The sequence below is a fragment of the Marmota marmota genome, unplaced genomic scaffold (genome assembly GCF_001458135.2).
Source record: "Marmota marmota marmota unplaced genomic scaffold, marMar, whole genome shotgun sequence".
NCBI lineage: Eukaryota > Metazoa > Chordata > Mammalia > Rodentia > Sciuridae > Marmota > Marmota marmota.
In genome coordinates this window covers 38,810-58,179 of record NW_026007618.1, presented here as the reverse complement: position 1 = coordinate 58,179, position 19,370 = coordinate 38,810, and the positions used below count along the sequence as shown (strand labels likewise).

General features: G+C 34.5%; 1 pseudogene; it reads right to left on the bottom strand.

Moving 5' to 3' along the window:
- Window positions 1-4,366: 4,366 nt before the first annotated feature.
- LOC107133741 lies at window positions 4,367-5,287 on the bottom strand (annotated as a pseudogene).
- Between the last annotated feature and the right edge of the window lie 14,083 nt (window positions 5,288-19,370).

The window sequence follows — 19,370 nt, the reverse complement described above, 5'->3', positions numbered from 1 at the left end:
TTTTTTTTTTTTTTTTTTTTTTTTTGTTTGTTTGTTTGTTTGTTTTTTAGTTGTTTTTGTTTGGCAGAAATTTAAATTGTTCTTACTTTAGTGTCACTTCATGATTGTATTCTAAGACATACAACATTCTAAACCTCTGTTGCTACTCCACGGTTCTATAGTAGAAATTTCCTTTATTCTTTCTGGCTTCTCCCTTTCCATGTTAGAATCCTCTAAAAGCAGTTTTGTTTCATCCTTCTTTCCCCTTCTTGAAGCCATTTACTACCTTTCATTAGTTTTGCATATGACAAAAGCTTATTTGTCCTGTCTCTGCTGTTAGCTTCTCTTCAGTCCTATTAGCCCTTAATACATTTGTAGCCTTTTTTTAATGTAGTGGAATTTTAATACTTTTTATAAAGGAATAGGAACAATCACTTCTGTTTAATTTACCCTGTTTAATCAGAACTAATTAATTTATCCTGTTTTATCAGAACTACTTATTATTTAAACTATTTAGGTTGGTGATTTTTAGGATTAAATGAGAACAAAGAGAAATCTTTCTTGAAAAGAAAGATTTATATGGTCACAGTTATAAAAAATGTAAGATGCTATATAATTTTTATTCCTGATGTATATCATTAGAAGCCAATGAACTGATTTTCATCCTTCAGAAATATGGCCTCTTATCCTTTATCACATTCACATTCTCTTCGGAGATGCAATTTTCTTTCCTCAAATACATTTATAGTTTTATCTCTCTGCCTATGAAATAATTCTCAGTAGTTTGTTGATCCATAGTTTGTATGAACTTCTCAAGCAATGTACTTGCCTTCTTGTTTCACTATGCATTTTGTATAACCTTATATTGGTTTTAACTTTTTCTTAAATCATGAAATATCTTTTATAGGAATATTATGTATTACTTGTTGGCAGTGCCACAATAATAAACATATCATGGTTCATAAGTTCTTACTGATTGAATGACAAATGAATATATTGTTGATGTATTGATATATGATTTGATCCATCAGGTCTTTGCTCACATGAGTTTTAGATAATTCTTAAAGGTCAGTAATCACTAGTTCACTTTCTTTCATGTAAACTTATTTTTGATTCATTTCATGTGAGAAATTTTGTGAAACCAAAAGGATAACTGAGGATAATAGAAAGATACACTCATAGGTATAAAAACTAAATATAATAAAAATTAAAATATGGATAATCACTTAGATGAGACTTGGAACTTGCTAGTATAGCTTTTCAGGAGAACATTGCCAGTCAGGGCCTACCTGGTATAGATATAGTAGGTAAACCCACCTTGTAGATTGGGAAGTCAACTGATGTATAATTAAACATGAAGTATGCTACACAATGTTTGGTAACAATATCTTTAAGTTTTAAGGCAATATGAAAAATAAATTTCTCCTCATATATGGAAGTGGAAAATCACAGAAATCAAAGCAAAAAAAATGTTATAATTGTGTCATAAATATTAGCTCAAACTGAGTCAAAATCATTATATTGCAGTACACTATTTTTCACCTGTCTATTAAAAAAGAGACACATTTACATAAGCAATAAGCAAATATACTTTACATGTCAAAAGCAGAATTCATTTGATTATTGCAAGTGAACTTGCTCGAATAATTTAGACCTTAAAAACATTTGTATATTTGCCATCAAGGCTACCTTATCTGACATCAATGGTTTATTAATGGATAAATGACATATACTGAGTTCTTACTACATGTCTTCTAACCACTGAAATGGCAAAAACTTTGAGGTTTTCCTAATGGTAGAAACACGATAACTGAGACTCTGGTCTCTCCTGGTTCAAACCCTATTTTTTCCTACTATATTTACAGTAACTGTCCTTTTAAAAATAACACTTTTAACTTTATTGTCACTATTTAAAAAATGTACCATGCATTTCATAATTGAATGAAGGAAATGAATCATATTTTTCCATATTACAAAGAAAAAGTAAGAATTAACTTATTTTCTATTAGATTTTCAAGGTATTGTTTTTCCATGCAGGTGTAAACACAAGCAGATAAATAATTTTAAACTAGATAACAATTTTTATGGGGTCAAATTTTAAAAAAGAAGTCTAAATTAGACTCCTCATAGAGGGAATATTATGACCAGGAAAGTAGAATTTTGAAAACATACTAATTGATATTGATTGATCATTTATTATCAGTTACTGCATTTATGTTACACTTAAAATCTTTTAATTAATACTGAAGCTCATTACTTTTTTAAGTAGTTTAATTATAAGGTATAATTTGGAGTTAAAGTCTATATATGGAGATTAGTTTGCAACCAATTAATGGGAGACAATAAAACTTTTTCTCAAAGATATGACAATACATTTTCTTGAAACAAAACCCCAAATGAGAATTTTCATTCTGTACATGAGAGTGACTTAATTATTGATATACAAGAAAAGCACAACACCAATGGGTTTCCTTATTTATGCGTTTTAAACATCTATCCATTTCATTCTTGCACTTACAAAGTTTTAATGTTTTAGACAACAGCATGAAAGTTTGAATCTACTGAGATGTTGCTTTCAATTTGAAATATTGTATATATATGTATATAAAAAAAACCCCAATATATGACTCATCTGACAGATTTTTAAGATCAATAAAGTCTTATTATCAACATGCAGTTAGAAGAGAGGGGAGCAAGCCAACCTCTCGATACTGTTTTGTTACTGGCTTTTTTTTTCAGTGGTATCAATAGTGATTTTTGGAGCAAACCATGTGACTTCAGCCTATTTAGTCAAGATCAGATACCGCAATCATCAAGAGGGGCAGAGGAGCTATGCAAAGGGAAGTAGGCAGATGATGTCAAATGTTAAAAGATGAACTTTGCATTCTTTTTTTTGGTATGGAAAAAAAACAGACCAATGAATTGAATAAATTATAAATATGAACAAAACTGCAATCAAATCAAGACATAGTAGCCAAATGAAACTTTTTAATATTGCATATATAAATGTTTAGCCATAATCTAAGATAATTCCACCATGCAACCAGCGCACTGGTTTCATTAAAGAGGTTCTTGGCATAAAAGTTAGCTAGTGAGATCAAAATAAACACACAGACTCAGTTACCTTTTTCTATGACCAGGTCCTAGATGGCTCTCCCTCTGACTCACACCTCGAACTACCCGGTAGGGCAGCAGGGATTACTCAGGGCTAGCAGGAGAGAGAGAGAGAGAGAGAGCATGCCAGGGAGTAGCCTTTTATTGGGGAACAAGAAATTCAGGGGAGAATTCCATCCAATGAAGGTTGAGGGATACAGCATTCCAAGGTCAGGGTCAGTGATTGGCCTCCAGGTCAGTGGTCAGTAACACCCCCACACAGACAGACTCTCACACCAGGAGAGGGTCGGGAAAGCTCCAACACAGTTTAGCCAGAGTGCCTCACACTCAAACCGGGAGTTGCCCAATCACATGTGAGAATGGCTCCCCACATAAGATCAACCCTTTAAGAGCAGAAATTTATATCCAATTTAGCTGCTTCAGATATCATCTTTCTTGTTTGTTACAGTAAGGTCTTGTATACAAAGCTGATTACTTTTAAAATCATATATAAACTTGGATACAAAAAGTTCAATAAAATTCCATAAGCTCAAAAAGGAAGTTGTCAATTCAAAATCCATATTCTCAAATATTTTCACAAGGTGTATGATAGCTTTTGCTGTGACAAAAGAGAAATGGTTTTTTTTGTTGTTGTTTTTGAGAAAATTGCTTTCAGGAATTGTTAGAATATTAATGGAAAGAGCTATAACATAGATACATGAGGAAAAACAGTTACAAAGCACATCATACAAATGGTAAGAAAAACTGGGCCCAGAGCTGCACACCTATACTCAAAGTTACTTGAGAGGTGGATGCAGAAGGGTCACAAGTTCAAGGCCCACCTGGGCAACTTAGACAGACCCTGTCTCAAAATAAAATACAAAGGGCTGAGGATGTAGCTCAATGGTAAGAGTTTTTACCAGGCATGAACAAGGTCCTGTGTTCCAGTACTAAAAAAACATGATAACTAAATTGAATATAAAAAAGAAACAAAAGGTAGAATAAGAAGGAAAGAAGGGGATGACAAAAGAAGAAATGAAGTAAGAGAGGGTAAGAAATGGAAATTTTTAGGAAAATGGACATCAAAGAGAGTGGGAAAATAATACCTTTCAAAGGGCCCAAAAGAAGCCTGTGAAAAGATTGGAGAGGACAGATAATTGTGAGGACATATGAGGTACAATCATGCAAAATGTGGAGGTTCCAGCTGTGCTTTTAGGCTGGTGAAGGATTATATGACATGACATTTAAGATACTTGTGATGAAAAATTGACCAGTCTGTACTTTGCTTCATTTTTTACACAGGTAGGTCTCTGTGGCATATTCTTCCCAGTGCACCTTTAACTTCTTTATTCCTCAAGGTGTAAATGAGAGGATTGAGGGTCGGGGTGATGACTGTGTAGAAGAGGGAGATGAATTTCCCATAATTATGGGCACAGGAGCTGTTGGGCTGGATATTGTTGGCTGTGATGCTCCCATAGAAGCATCACAAGTGGAATCCACATGTCCCCAGAGCTTTGTTCCAGGCCTGGAGAGACTTGATCCTTATGACTGTCTTGGCTATGTGTCCATAGGACATCAATATCAGTGCCAAGGGCAAAAGGAGCAAGACCAATGAAGCAACGAAGAGCTGGATCTCATTGGCATGGATGTACACACATGCAAGCTTAATCATGGAGGGGACCTCACAGAGGAAATGATGGAGCCGCTGGTGTCCTCAGCGAGGTAGCCAGAGGGTGACAGTGCCCTGGATGAGAGCATTTCCTGCACCAGTCAGCCATGTGACCCCTGCCAGAAACTGGAACAAGCATGGGTTCATTACAGCTGTATAGTGGAGAGATCTGCACACTGCAGCATAGTGGTGAAAAGCCATCACAGCCAGGAGAACACATTCAGTGGATCCCAATGCCAGGGAGACATAGAGCTGGATGGCACAACCCAGGGATGTGATGGTTTTGGCTGGTCCTTTGAGGTTCCACAGCAGCTGAAGGACAATACTGGTGGTAAAACAGATGTCCCCTCGGGAGAGATGTGTAAGGAAAAAGTACATGGGCAATTTGAGTTTAGGGTCTATGGAAGAGACCAGAAAAATTAGTGTATTTCCCACCAAGGTAAGAAGGTAGGGTATCAAAACAGCCACAAAGAGTATCTTTTCCTGCTGGGGCTGGTCTGAGAAGCCCAACAGAATGAAGTCTTCTTTTGTGCTGTTATTGGTCATGCCCATTACCTGGTTCAGACAAGAAAAAAAACATTGCAAGAATTAAAAAGAGAGTATAATGTGTTGGTTACTAGTGACAACATCTAAATGTATAACTCTTTGAAATCCTCACTCAGAAAAATTACAGTGACTCACAGAATAAATTTCGGTGCAGTGTCCTTCAAATGTTGCAGAAGATGTTGGCAAAGACTCTCTACAGAGAGGCACCTGGAGCTTACTTTGCAAACAAAGTCTTTCCTTGAGAGAGAACTATTAGAAGCTGAGATAAAGTCTTCCACAGAAGGAAAAAAAAATACAGAGAAAGAAAGAAAATGCCAAAGGAAAAAATACATTAAATTCATTAATAGCTTATAAAGAATCATTCAAATTAAATGAAAAAATTCAGTAAAATAAATGTTTAATATAAGCAAATTATATATACATATTATTTTCAGCCTTCAAGCATAAACTTTGAGTTGGGCATTCTTTTTTGATGATTTTCTTTGTATGAGTGACTTTTGGGTTGTGGAGACTATAAAGATTCTTTCTATTGTAAAATGATAAACACTTGGTTAATAAAGTCATAATATTATTATTTATATCTAACTGTTTAAAAATGGGGACACATAATATCAAAAGCATGTTTCCTTTAGGAATTAGTTAATTCATTTATTCCATAAGCTTATTGAGGATGCAGATTCATGCAGCACATTAAAAACAACCCTCAATTTTTTTTTTGGTGTGTGGTACTAGGGAAGGGAATGTTGAAGAAAAACATGTTTAAATCTGAAATGAGGGAGTGGGGATTATCATTATGAGGGCACATCAAAAGAATGAAAGAGCTGCCTCAATATGCATAAAACCTACATAGAATTTTTACCTTTCAGAAGGATAAAGGGCAGCTTATAAAAACTCCAAATACTTATGAATGCAAAAGTTTAAAATGCATTCATCAATTCAATGAATATATCTAAAGACCATAACCATATCTTTTGTTTAGGATAAATAGACACTCTCTACATTGATGTGAAAAAAATCTTTTAGGCCTTGAAATTCCTCCCTAATAATTTCATACCCTGTGATTTTTTATTGTGAAAATTAATCATGTAAATAAAATATGTGAAATAATTGTCAAAAGCAATACCTTACTGTAATTTCACTTATCATATAAAAGTGATATTTAGCTAAAAACAGTAAAAATAAAATCAAAGGAGTGGTAGGGGAGAAACATCAAATAACAGCATGAAGTCCTTGAGGGATCACTCAAGAGATAGGGAAAGGGAGTACTATAATAAAAAAAGAATATGAAAGAGGCTATACTATACATGAAATATATTGCAAAGATGTTTATACATATCCATGTCCATACAAAACCCACAAATACATGTATGCATAATTTTCAGTTTTTTCACTTTACTTCTATCAATTCAATAAAATAAATTCAGATATGCTACTCTCATTTTAATCCTGTTTATAACCTCTACCCAACTTGGCCAAATGTTACTTTTAGTAGAGTTTTTAACACACATTCTCACACATATAAATATCAAAAGAATGCAATGGGAAATTAATTCTGGTCATGAGAAAGTTTTTTACTTATAAGACTGTTCATTTTAGAGTCATAGAAGAATTGTATTTAACTCTGATGCAAAATCTGAAATTACATGTGCTCCATTTTATCTCCCTTTATCCAGATGGACATCACTTTAACCCCACACCTCAATTTATTATCAAATGTTAAGAATCATGGGGATAAGTCAGATATAAAATCAAGGCATTAACAATAGTGAATATATTAAAAGAGAAGAAGCTCTTCATACTTTTTCATCCCAATAATCACATTTTAAAAGAAAAGGAAATTTAAGCAACAAAGCAAAAACAATTTTTACCTTTAAGTGATAAATCAATGTCTAAGGCCCATGTATTGGTTGTAGGGACTGTTATTTGAGATTGGAGACCAGCAAATGAAGACAGGTTGAAAGAGGACACAGGCCATTGAATCCAAAAAGTTCCCAGGGACACAGTTCTCCCAATATGGCAGTTAATCTCAGGCTCTGTAGTATCCAAAGTCCATGGTCCCAGGAGATCATTCTGAAAGAGATTCTTACCTTTCAGTATTGTTTAAACTAGCCAAAACCACAAAGAATTTTAACTTCTACTTTAATAACCTTCCAATATTGACTCACTCCATTTTGAATATATTCATGTTAAATTTCTATCAATAATGTAGTATTACACACACACACACACACACACAAACACAAACACTAAATACATCCTATTGGCAGAAAATTTCATTGGAACCTTAAAAATTTCTCTTATCCTTTCTTTACATCTATGCTGAAAACTCAGACTTGGAACATTTTTACAGAGCTTTTCTCCTCATTTCTTACAAGCACTGGGTTTGATGGAGATAAACATATGACTTTGTGGGATCACACCCTTAAAAATTACAGTATCTCTTGAAATGGCCTCTTAGGTCTGCCCAGAAGTCATTCTATGTGTGTCCTGTTGTACTTCTCTTCTATCATAGAAAACTGGGACAAATTATTAAATCCTCCCACTCATCCCTGCACAGGTTATCTTACTCTGATCTAAGACCAAACAAAGGCCCCAAGTGCAAATCCCATTAATTTCCTGCCTGCTGCCTATAAGTACACCATATTGATCCCATACTTTATGTTTTTCTTCAAGCATACTTTACTCAATAGAGGAGGTGAACTTCATTTTGGCTAAGGCTATTGAATCATCTTCCAATATTTCAGAGTCTGAGAAAAAACTCACCCACATTCATGTTCTAGCCAGATGATACCAATGACAGGTCTAAAAAAAACAATTGCAGTGATGTAAGGATGGATGGCAACCACATTTATCTAAGGCGTGTACCCAGTACTAAAAGAGTAGCAGAAACTTGGACAAACTGCACAGCACATACAGAATCTGAAGGAAACAACAGTTCACCTAACTTGATCAATTTTCTGTGCTATGAGTCCCAGTAATAAAAAAATATTCATAATCCTCAAAAGAATCTGGATTTTATGAATGCCTATTGATTCTTTATATGAATTTATTTCATATACAAATAAACAGTTCAGCTGGATATGGTGGTGCATGCCTGTGATCCCAGCAGCTCTGGAGGCTGAGGCAGGAGGATTGTTAGTTCAAAACCAGGCTCAGCAAAAGGCAGGTGCTAAGCAACTCAGTGAGACCCTGTCTCTACATAAAATACAAAATAAGGCTGGGGATGTAGCTCAGTGGTTGGATGCCCCTGAGTTCAATCCCTGGTACCCCTCAAAACAAACAAACAAACAAACAAACAAACAATTCATAAAGATGCAGGTTGCTGAATTCTTACATTATGAACACATCTTGATGCAGAAATAAAACAAACAACACTCCAGAACAACCCTCAATTCATTTCCATATAATACGTTTACTTATCACGTGTAACATTTATTATGATTCTTGAATGGTATATAAGCAAATAATACATCACTATTTCTTTTGTCTCTGCCTTCATTCATTCAACATTATCTTTGGGAGATTTAATCATTATGGTGCCTGTAACAGCGAATTACAATTTTTATTCCTGCGTTTCTGTTAACCCCCGCCCATGCCCCCAACACATACGCAACCATTCATGCCTGCCAAGCTAAAAATCCCTTCCTGCTACAAGTCAGTCCCAAAGTTCATGAAAATATATTCCTGTTTTGAAGTATGCAGGGATTCATAATGCTCATTTGATTATCTTTATTCTATTTAGAATTTATTTAATACTGGCTATATTATTTTGCTTAATGATAATGGTTTCTTGCTCTTTCTTTTCTTGGAAAATCTTGCTAACAGTTTATCAATTTTGCTCAACTCTTTTAACAGTGTACCCAAAAGGACATTTTAAAATGGTCCAAACCTTATCAATATTCTCATTTGTAAACTCTTTACTATTATTTTATATATACTTTTTTATTTGTGACCTGAAAGCAGACATTTAAACTGCTGATCTGAGAATATTTTATTAGGAAAAGTGGCTTCTTTTATCATTTGTAAATACATAGTGAAATATTACTCAGCCATAAAAAAGAATGAAATTATGGTATTTGCTGATAAATGGTGGAACAAGGGGCTATCATGTTAAGTCAAATAAGCCAATCACAAAAAAACAAAGGCCAAATGTTCTCTCTGGTGTACAGATGGTGACTCACAATAGGAAGGGGGCAGGGAGGGAGGAATGAGGTTCACCAGATTGGATAGGTGGAGTGGGAGTGTGGGAGAGGGGATGAGAATGGGAAAGTCAGTAAAATTAATTGGACAGAACTTTCCTTTATTCATATATGAATACAATACTATTGCAACTCCACATTATATACAACCACAAAAATGGGAAGTTATGCTTCATGTATTTTTGATATGTCAAAATATGTTCTACTATCATGTAAACTAAAAAGAACAAATTAAAAAAAATAATTAAAAAAACAGAAAAATCATGTGCATTCTAAAGCTCCTCTCCAGAGGCATGGAAAGAGCCACACTCTGGTATGGGCAGAGAAAAGAATGAAGTAATGCTTCTTCTGATTTGATAGTGCTCCTTGAAGAATCTCACTGTTAATGGACAGATGTTTTTTGAGCTTTGCTCTATGTCAGGCCCATAATGTGCATTGCCTCACTTGCTCCTCACCCTGGTATCATGAAATTGGCACTATTACTCTGTTAGGTAGATTTGGAGATTAAGGAACTGATTCCAGGAGTTAGAACTAAGTAGGTGTGACTCTGGTGTCCAAAACCTTAGAATAAACAAGATGTTCTTCTATAATTCATAGGAATGTTCATTTTTCTTCACATAATATACAAGTCCTTAAGCGATTTGGTTCATTTCACAATTCCAAGACTATATTCTATGATTTCTGATTCTTATTCCCTTAACTATAATGGAGTACTTGAATTCCTAAAAAAGCCCTTTATTCTCATATATTTATTAATTATTAGTACATGAAAAGTGATATGGCAATACAGAAAAGAAAGAAGTTATTATTGAATGAGGACATTTATGTGAAATAGGTGAGACTTAAGTTTGGCTTTTTTTTGTTCTGTTTTTGTTTTCTCCTATAAATACATACCTATGATGAACTTTAATTTATAAATTAGACAGTAAGAGATTAACAACAACAATAATAAAATAGGACATTTATAACAATATTATTAAATAGAACAATACTACCATAGTTGATCTGATACTGAGATTGATAGTGACTAACAGGAGGGTAGTGTATACACTGTGAATACACTGAATCAAGGGATAATTTATGCTGCAAAAAAAATGTTATGTGAAAGTGGTTTCTCTGTTTATTTTTTAAAAAAATTTGGAACCGTGGATTTAATCCAATAAGCCACATCCCCACCCACCCATTCCCCCTCCCTTTATTTTATTTTATTTTTTGGAGAGAGATTCTCATAAAGTTGTTTAGAGTTTCTCTAAGTTGTTGAGGCTGGTATGAATTTTTGGTCCTCCTGTTTCAACCTTCTTAGTTGCTGGGATTACAAGCATGCACCACCAAACTTGGCTGTTTATTTTTGAAATTTTTAATTTAATATTTTTTTGTTGTTAGTCAATGTATTTTATTTTTTATTTTTTGTTTATTTTTTTAGTCATACATGACAGTAAAATGCAATATATAATACATACATGGAATGTACATACATCAATCATATTGTCTATTCTATTCTGCTGACCTTCCTGTCTTCCCTACTCCTCCCCTCCTCTCCCATCCTTTCTCTCTATCCAATCTAATGTGACACACTTTTTTTCTTTTTCTCATTACAACAACATATATGTATTCTGTATAACAATGAGTTTCTCCTTCCATCTTCTGTGCAATTCCCCTTCTCCCTCTTTTTCCCTCCCACCTCTCTTCCCTATTTAGTGGTAGTCTTCTTCTCATGCTCTTCCTCCCTATCCCATTTTGAGTCACCCCCTTATATCAGAGAAGACATTCGGCATTTGTTTTTTAGGGATTGGCTAACTTCACTTAGCATAATCTGCTCTAATGCCATCCATTTGCCTGCAAATGCCATGATTTTATTATTTTTTAGTGCTGAGTAATATTCCATTGTAAAAATGCCACATTTTTTAATCCATTCATCTATTGAAGGGCATCTAGGCTGGTTCTACATTCTAGGTATTGTGAATTGTGCTGCTATAAACATGGATGTGGCTGTGTCCCTGTAGTATGTTTTTAAGTCCTTTCAGTATAGTGATGGCAGACTTCACTCTTCCTGCTAAGGATTGCTTTATGTATTCTGGGTCTCTTATTTTTATATATGAATTTCATGATTGCTTTTTCTATTTTAGTGAGGAGCACCATAGGGATTTTGATCAGAATTTCCTTAAATCTGTATATTGCTTTTGGTAGTATGGTCATTTTGATAATATTAACCCTGCTTATCCAAGAACAAGAGAGATCTTTCCATATTCTAAGGTCTTCTTTGATTCCTTTCTTTAGGGTTCTGTAGTTTTCATTGTATAGATATTTGACTCCTTTCATTCAGTTGATTTCCAATTACTTTATTTATTTTTTGAGGTTGTTGTGAATAAGGTACTTTCCCTCATTTTCTTCTCAGAGGATTTGTCAGAGATATACAGAAATGCCTTTGATTTATGGGTGTTGATTTTATATCCTGCTACTTTGCTGAATTCATTTACTAGTTCTAGAAGTTTTCTGGTGGAGTTTTTGGGTCTTCTAGGTATAGAATCATATCATCAGCAAATAGTGGTAATTTAAGTTCTTCTTTTCCTATGCATATCCCTTTGATTAATCTTTTGTCTATATAACTGCTCTAGCCAGTGTTTCAAGATTTATGTTGAATAGAAGTGGTGAAAGAGGGCATCCCTGTCTTGTTCTGCTTTTTAGCTGGAATGACTTTAATTTTTCTCCATTTAGAATGATATTGGTCTGAGGCTTAGCGTAGATAGCCTTTATGATGTTGAGATATTTTCCTGTTATCCCTATTTTTTCTAGTGTTTTAAACATAAAGGGGTGCTGTATTTTGTCAAATGCTTTTTCTGCATCTATTGAGATGATCATATGATTTATGATTCTTATCTTTAAGTCTATTGATGGGATGAAATACATATATTGATTTCCATATGTTGAACCAACCTTGCATCCCTGGGATAAATCCCACTTGATCATGGTGCACAATCTTTTTTATATGATTTTGTATTTGATTTGCCAGAATTTTATTGAGAATTGTTGCATCTATGTTCATTAGAGATATTGGTCTGAGGTTTTCTTTCTTTGATGTGTCTTTGCCTGGTTTTGGGATCAGGGTGATATTGGTCTCATTGAATGAGTTTGGCAGTGCTTTCTCTATTTCCTGAAATAAATTGAAGAGTATTGGTATTAGTTCTTCTTTAAAGGTCTTGTACAACTTGGCTGTGTGTCCATCCGGTCCTGGGCTTTTCTTAGTTGGTAAGCTTCTGATGACGTCTTCTATTTCATCACTTGAAATTGGTCTGTTTAAATTCTGTATATCTTCCTGACTCAATCTGGGAAAATCATATGACTTAAGAAATTTGTCAATGGCTTCAATATCTTGTTTTTTATTGTAGTTTAAGACTTCAAAATAATTTCTAATTATCCTCTGTATTTCTGTAGTGTCTCTTCTGGTGATATTAACTTTTTCCTCGCATATGCTGGTAATTTGAGTTTTCCTCTTCTTCTCTTTGTTAGTGTAACTAAGGGTATATCAATATAATTTATTTTTTCAAAGAACCCACATTTTGTTTTGTCATTTTTTTCAATTGTTTTTTTTTCTTTTGAATTCATTGACTTCAGCTCTAATTTTAATTATTTCTTGCCTTCTACTGCTTTTACTGCTTGTTTGTTCTTCTTTTTCTAGAGCTTTGAGATGTAATATGAGTTCATTTGTTTGTTGACTTTTTCTTCTTTTAAGGAATGAACTCCATGCAATGATTTTTCCTCTTTGTACTGCTTTCATAGTGTCTCAGAGATTTCCATATGTGTCTATGTTCTCATTTACTTTTTTTAAAGAGAGAGAGAGAGAGAGAGAGAGAGAGAGAGAGAGAGAGAGAGAATTTTTTTAATATTTATTCTTTAGTTTTTGGTGGACACAACATCTTTGTATGTGGTGCTGAGGATCGAATCTGGGCCGCACACATGCCAGGCAAGCACGCTACTGCTTGAGCCACATCCCCAGCCCTGTTCTCATTTACTTTTAAGAATTTTATAATCTCCTCCTTGATGTATTCTGTAACCTATTGTTTGTTCAGTAGCATATTATTTAGTCTCCAAGTTTTTGGAGTAATTTTTATTTTTTATTTTGTCATTGATTTCCAATTTCATTCTATTATGATCTCATAAAATGCATAATAGTATATCTGCTTTTTTATATTTTCTAAGAGTTGCTTTGTGGCATATTATATGGTCTATTTTAGAGAGGGATCCATGTGCTGCTGAGAGGAAAGTGTGTCTGCTTGATGCAAATTGAAATATTTCATATATGTCAATTAAGTCAAAGTTATTAATTGTATTATTGAGATTTATTTTTTTCTTTATTCAACTTTTGTTTGGAATATCTATCCAGTGGTGAGAGAGGTATGTTAAAGTCACCTAAGATTATTGTGTTGTGGTTAATTTGACTCTTGAACTTGAGAAGAATTTTTTTGGTGAACATAGCTGCTCTATTGTTTGGAGCTTATATATTTATGATTGTTATGTCTTGTTGGTGTATAGTTCCCTTAAGCAGTATTAACTTTGGCTTGAAGTGTACTTTATTTCATATGAGAATGGAAACCCCTGCTTGCTTTCCTAGTCCACATGAGTGGTATGATTTTTCCCAACTTTTCACTTTCAGTCAGTGTATGTCTTTTCCTATCAGATGAGTTTCCTGGAGACAGCATATTGTTGGATCTTTTTTTTTTTAATTCAATATGCTAGCCTATATCTTTTGATTGGTGAGTTTAAGCCTTTAATATTCAGGGTTATTATTGAGACATGGTTTGTATTCCCAGCCATATTTGTTTATTTTTATGATTTAACTTGACTTGATTTTTCCTTCAGGGTACTACTTCCCTCTGCTGAATTTCATTTTTCTTTTTCATTTTGTCTTCATGGAATATTTTTCCAAGGATGTTTTGTAGTGCCAGTTTTCTAGCTATAAATTCTTTTAACTTTTGTTCATCATGAAAGATTTTTATTTCATCATCAAATCTAAAGCTTATTGTTGCTGAATACAAGATTCTTAGTTGGCATCCATTTTCTTTCAGAGCTTGATATATGTTGTTCCAGGATCTTCTAGCTTTCAGGGTCTGTGTTGAAAAATCTGATGTTATCCTAGTTGGTTTTTCCCTATGTGTCATCTGATTCTGTTCTCTTGTGGCTTTTAAAATTCTCTCCTTATTCTGTATGTTGGGCAATTTTATAATGATGTGCCTTGGTATGGATCTGTTGTGATTTTGTACATTTGACATCCTGTAGGCTTCTTTAATGTGGATTTCCAATTCATTCTTCATGTTTGGAAAGTTTTCTGATATTATTTCATTGAATATATTGTTCATTCCTTTGGTCCTCTATGCCTTCCTCTATCCCAATAACTCTTGAATTTGGTCTTTATATGCTATCCCATATTTCTTGAATGTCCTGCTCATGGTTTCTTACCATTATCACTGTGTGATCTATGTTCTTTTCAAGATTATATATTTTGTCTTTATTGTCTGATGTCCTGTCTTCCAAGTGGTCTATTCTGTTTGTGATGCTTTCATTTGAGCTTTTAATTTGGTTCACTGTTTCTTTCATTTCAAGGATTTCTTTTTTTTTTTTTTAAGAACCTCTATGTCCCTGTTGAAGTGATCTTTTGCTTCCTGTATTTGTTTATGTAGCTCCTGTCAAAGTGATCTTTCACTGCCTTTATTTGCTCTCTTATATGTTCCTTGAGTTCATAGAACATTTTAACCATTTACATCCTAAACTCCTTTTCTGTAATTTCTTCTGCTGTGGCTGGCAATGATTCTAATAATATGGTGTCTTGATTTGTTTGGGGGAACTTTCTTCCTTTGTCTTTTCACGTTGCTCATGTGTCTTCCTTTCTAGCTCTGTGGGTCTTGGGTGTTATTGTTTTTACCTTATAGGTTTGTAGTGCTCTTGTAGGGTTCCAAGACCTCTCCTTTGTGGGGAAGGACAATGTTAACAGATCCCAATATAAATAATATACCACCTATGAATAATTTGTTGTTATTAAAATGTTCACAGCTTAGCCTCAATGTACAGAAATGTTGAATTCAAATATTTTCTAAAATGTAATCATTTATTTTGTAAAAGGGTTTACAAAAAGGTTTCTGATGGTAGACAATGAGTGGGTTGGGGTGTAGGCTGATGTGCTGAGAAGGTAGGATATGAGGATATAGAGTTAATATATCTTAGGAAGTGTGAAAGTGAAATCTAATAAAGAGGATTAGTAGCAAGAGAATAGACAGGATATAATTTAGGATAGACAAGTTTGTGGCAAGACAGTAGAGTCCATAAAAGAAACATACATATGTATTTAGAAAAATACAGGATGTTAAAATAGTAAAATTTGGATGTGGAAGGAAAGATTAAAGAAGAAAAAAGTAAAGAAAAAAGGGCATATACAAAGCCTGTATGTTATATTATTTAGATGACTCAGTCTTCAAAATCCTATTTCATGCAAAGTTTTTGGTTTCACATATGTTGGGGATGTGAGGGCTGGAAGATAGAGGGGTAGAAGAGAAAGAGAAAAAAATATTAGAAGGAAGAAACCAGGATTGTTGCTAGTTTCAGAGATCCATATCTTATCTGCTTCTCTTCTCATCCAACAGATGGGGTTGTCTGTTGTAAGCTGGTGTCTCTGGCCTCTTTATGGTGAAGGAAACCAGGAAGGGATGGCTGGTCCTGGTGCAGGGCACCTGGAAGCTGGGAGTAGCACCCACCAGTCCCTACAGGGAGACTGCACCTCATGGGTCTCTTTATGGGACTGCTCCTATGAGTTGAGCACCCATTACTATCTCCCTATCTTGTCTGGATATTTCCCAGTTTCTTGCCTCTCTGTTAGGCTCCAAACTTTAGCCCCTCTCCCTTAGCAGTTCTCAATTGAGGAACATCTTACACTGGGGTTCCCTTGGGCAGTCCCCTGGTTACACTGCACACCTGTCCAAGTGAGAGTTGTTTTGTTTTGGGCAGTTGCTGTGTTGGGTTACCGCTGCTGGGGAGAGGGTGGAATTGGAAACCTGGTACCTGGGCAGCTGGAGATCCAATCTGGGAGCTGCACCCACCAAATATGATGAGGGAGGTGAGTCAAGATGGAGGCAGTCTGCTTCCAGCACTAGTGTGTCTGGTGAGATGAGGGGAACTGGGTGATGGTGTTGTGCTGTAGTAGCTGAGTGACCTGCATAGGAGTGGAGTGAAGTCTGGGAGTTCTGCAAAGGTGCTGATAGATGATTCTGGTAAGATGCTCTTGATCCCTGCATTAACTAGAACTTTGGACTTTGGGTGTTGGAGGCCAGGAGTCTGGAGTCCTGCTCAAATGCTAAGGCTCAGAGCCCTGCATGTGGTCACAGTGCTGGTGATTTCTGCAGAAACAGCTATATAGGGGTCCTCTAACACTCTCTGAGATGCAGTATTCCGATTAGGTGAGATCTGGATCATGGAGCAACACAGAATGCTGCCTCCCTCTGGCCTCCCATCTTCACGTTTGCCACTTGTTTATATTTTATTTAGAGACAGTCTTGCTGAGTTTCCTAGGGCATTGCTAAATTACTGAGGCTGGCTTTGAATTTGTGATCCTCCTGCCTCTGCCTTTCGAGCAGCTGGGATCACAGGCTATACCACCATACCTGGCATTATGATTTAATTTCACATGACTTTTAACATATATGTAAATCTACTTTTCAGAATTCTCATCCAATTACTGTTTTCAAACTACTCAGAAGAACATCATTGGTATTTTGATGGGGATTGCATTGATTCTGTGTAACGATAGCAGTAGTATAACCATTTGATAATATTAATTTTGACCATCCCCTACTCCACAGATCTTCCTTCTATTTTTATGGTATCCTCACTTCCACACCCCCTCCCTCCTTATTTTGTTATTACTTCCACATATGAGAGAAAACATTTGAACCTTGACCTTCAATATCTAACTTATTTCACTTAGCATGATGCTGTATAGATTTTCTATGTATTAGAAAATGATGCAATTTCATTATTCTTTATGGCTGAATAAAACTCCATTTTACATATATATTGCATATATATAGTATTTTCTTAATTTGTCTGTTGACGGGTACCTGGGCTGGTTCTATAACTTGGCTATTTGTCAATTATGCTGCTATAAATATTGATGTGTTTTATCCCTATAGTGTATCAATTTTAGCTCTTTGTGGACAAATACTAAGGAATGGGGTAGCTGAATCATTTGGTGGTCCCATTCCTAATCTTTTGCGGAATCTCCATAATCCTTTCCAAAGTGGTTATAATAATTTGCAGTTCCACTAACATGTATGAGTGTAACTTTACCCTCCACATCCTTGACAAAATTTATTATTATTTGTATTTTTGATGATTGCTGCAGTAACTGAAATGAGATGAAATCTTTGATTTGCATTTCCCTGATTGCAAGTGATATTGTACATCTTTTCATATGCTGGTTTGCAATTTTTGAGGAATGTCTGTTAAGTTACTTTGCCCTTTCATTGATTGGGTTGTCTTTGTGTTGTTGCTTTAGTTCTTTATGTATTATTTATATATTATATAGTTATATATTATATATATTGTATACCATTTATATATTTTATATAATAATATGATGATATATAATATTATAATAATATTTATATATATTTTATATTATATACTTATATATTATTATAGTTGCTGTAGTTCTTTATATATTATTTATATATTATATAGTTATATATTATTTATATTATATAGTATTTATATGTTTTATATAATAATATGATGATATATAATAATATTATAATAATATGTATATATTTATATATTATATACTTATATATTATTATAGTTATTTATATATTATTCCCCTATTGGAGGACTTGCTGGAACAGATTTTTTCCCACTTTGTAGGCTTTCTTATACCTCCTTAATTGTTTCCTTTTCAGTGAAGAAGCTTTTAAATTTGTGTAATTCCACTTATTGATTCTTTGTTTTATTTCTTGAGCTTTAGGGTTCTTGTTAAGAAAATCATTGTCTGTGCCATTATGTTTGAGGGTTGAGCCTCTCTTTTTTCTTGCAGTTGCAAAGTTTATTGTCTAATTTCTAGATCTTTGATCTTCTTTGAATTGACTTTTCTGCAGGATAAGAGATAGGAATCTAATTGCTTTGACTATTATGACATTTTATTCTTTCAAATAAAATTTAAGTGTGTGTTTTTCTAATTCTATGAAGAATGTCATTGTTATTTCCATGGAAATTCCATTGAATCTCTGTAATGCTTTAGTAGTATGACTATTTGACAATATTAATTCTGCCTATGAAAGAGCATGGACGGTCTTTCTAACTTTCAAAGTCTTATTCAATATGAACTTGCTAAGATTTCCAGCCTCTAACACTATATTGAGAAGTGGTAGTAATCCCCAGTAATTACAATCACTTCAAACAATGCCTTAGACTAGTAAACTTTTTTTAAAAAAATTATTAACAATGTTCATCAGCAGTCTCCTTTTCTGTCTGGTAGATGGGAGTGATGTTCTTGAATTTGTTGAGAAATTACATAACTTGAAAATTAAAATTTTGTTGGGTGTGTGGGAGACTCACCTCTGAAGTTAAGTTTCTGTCTGGCAAGAACATCACAGAATCCTTTACCCCTCCCCTTCCTCTCCAAAGGGTGACAAGCCAAAGAGCATCAAATTCAAAGGTTTTCTTGACCAATCTCCACAGGACACAGTGTCTGCTTGCAGTTCCTAAGTCACCCTGCCAATCAGCACCCTCCACGTTGCCTATGCTACCCTTCTTAAGCTGAAGCTTGCAAGCTCACACTCTCTGCCCTCTTCCTCTTCCTCTCTGCCCTCTTCCTCTCTGCTCTTTTCCTCTGCTCTACTCTTTCT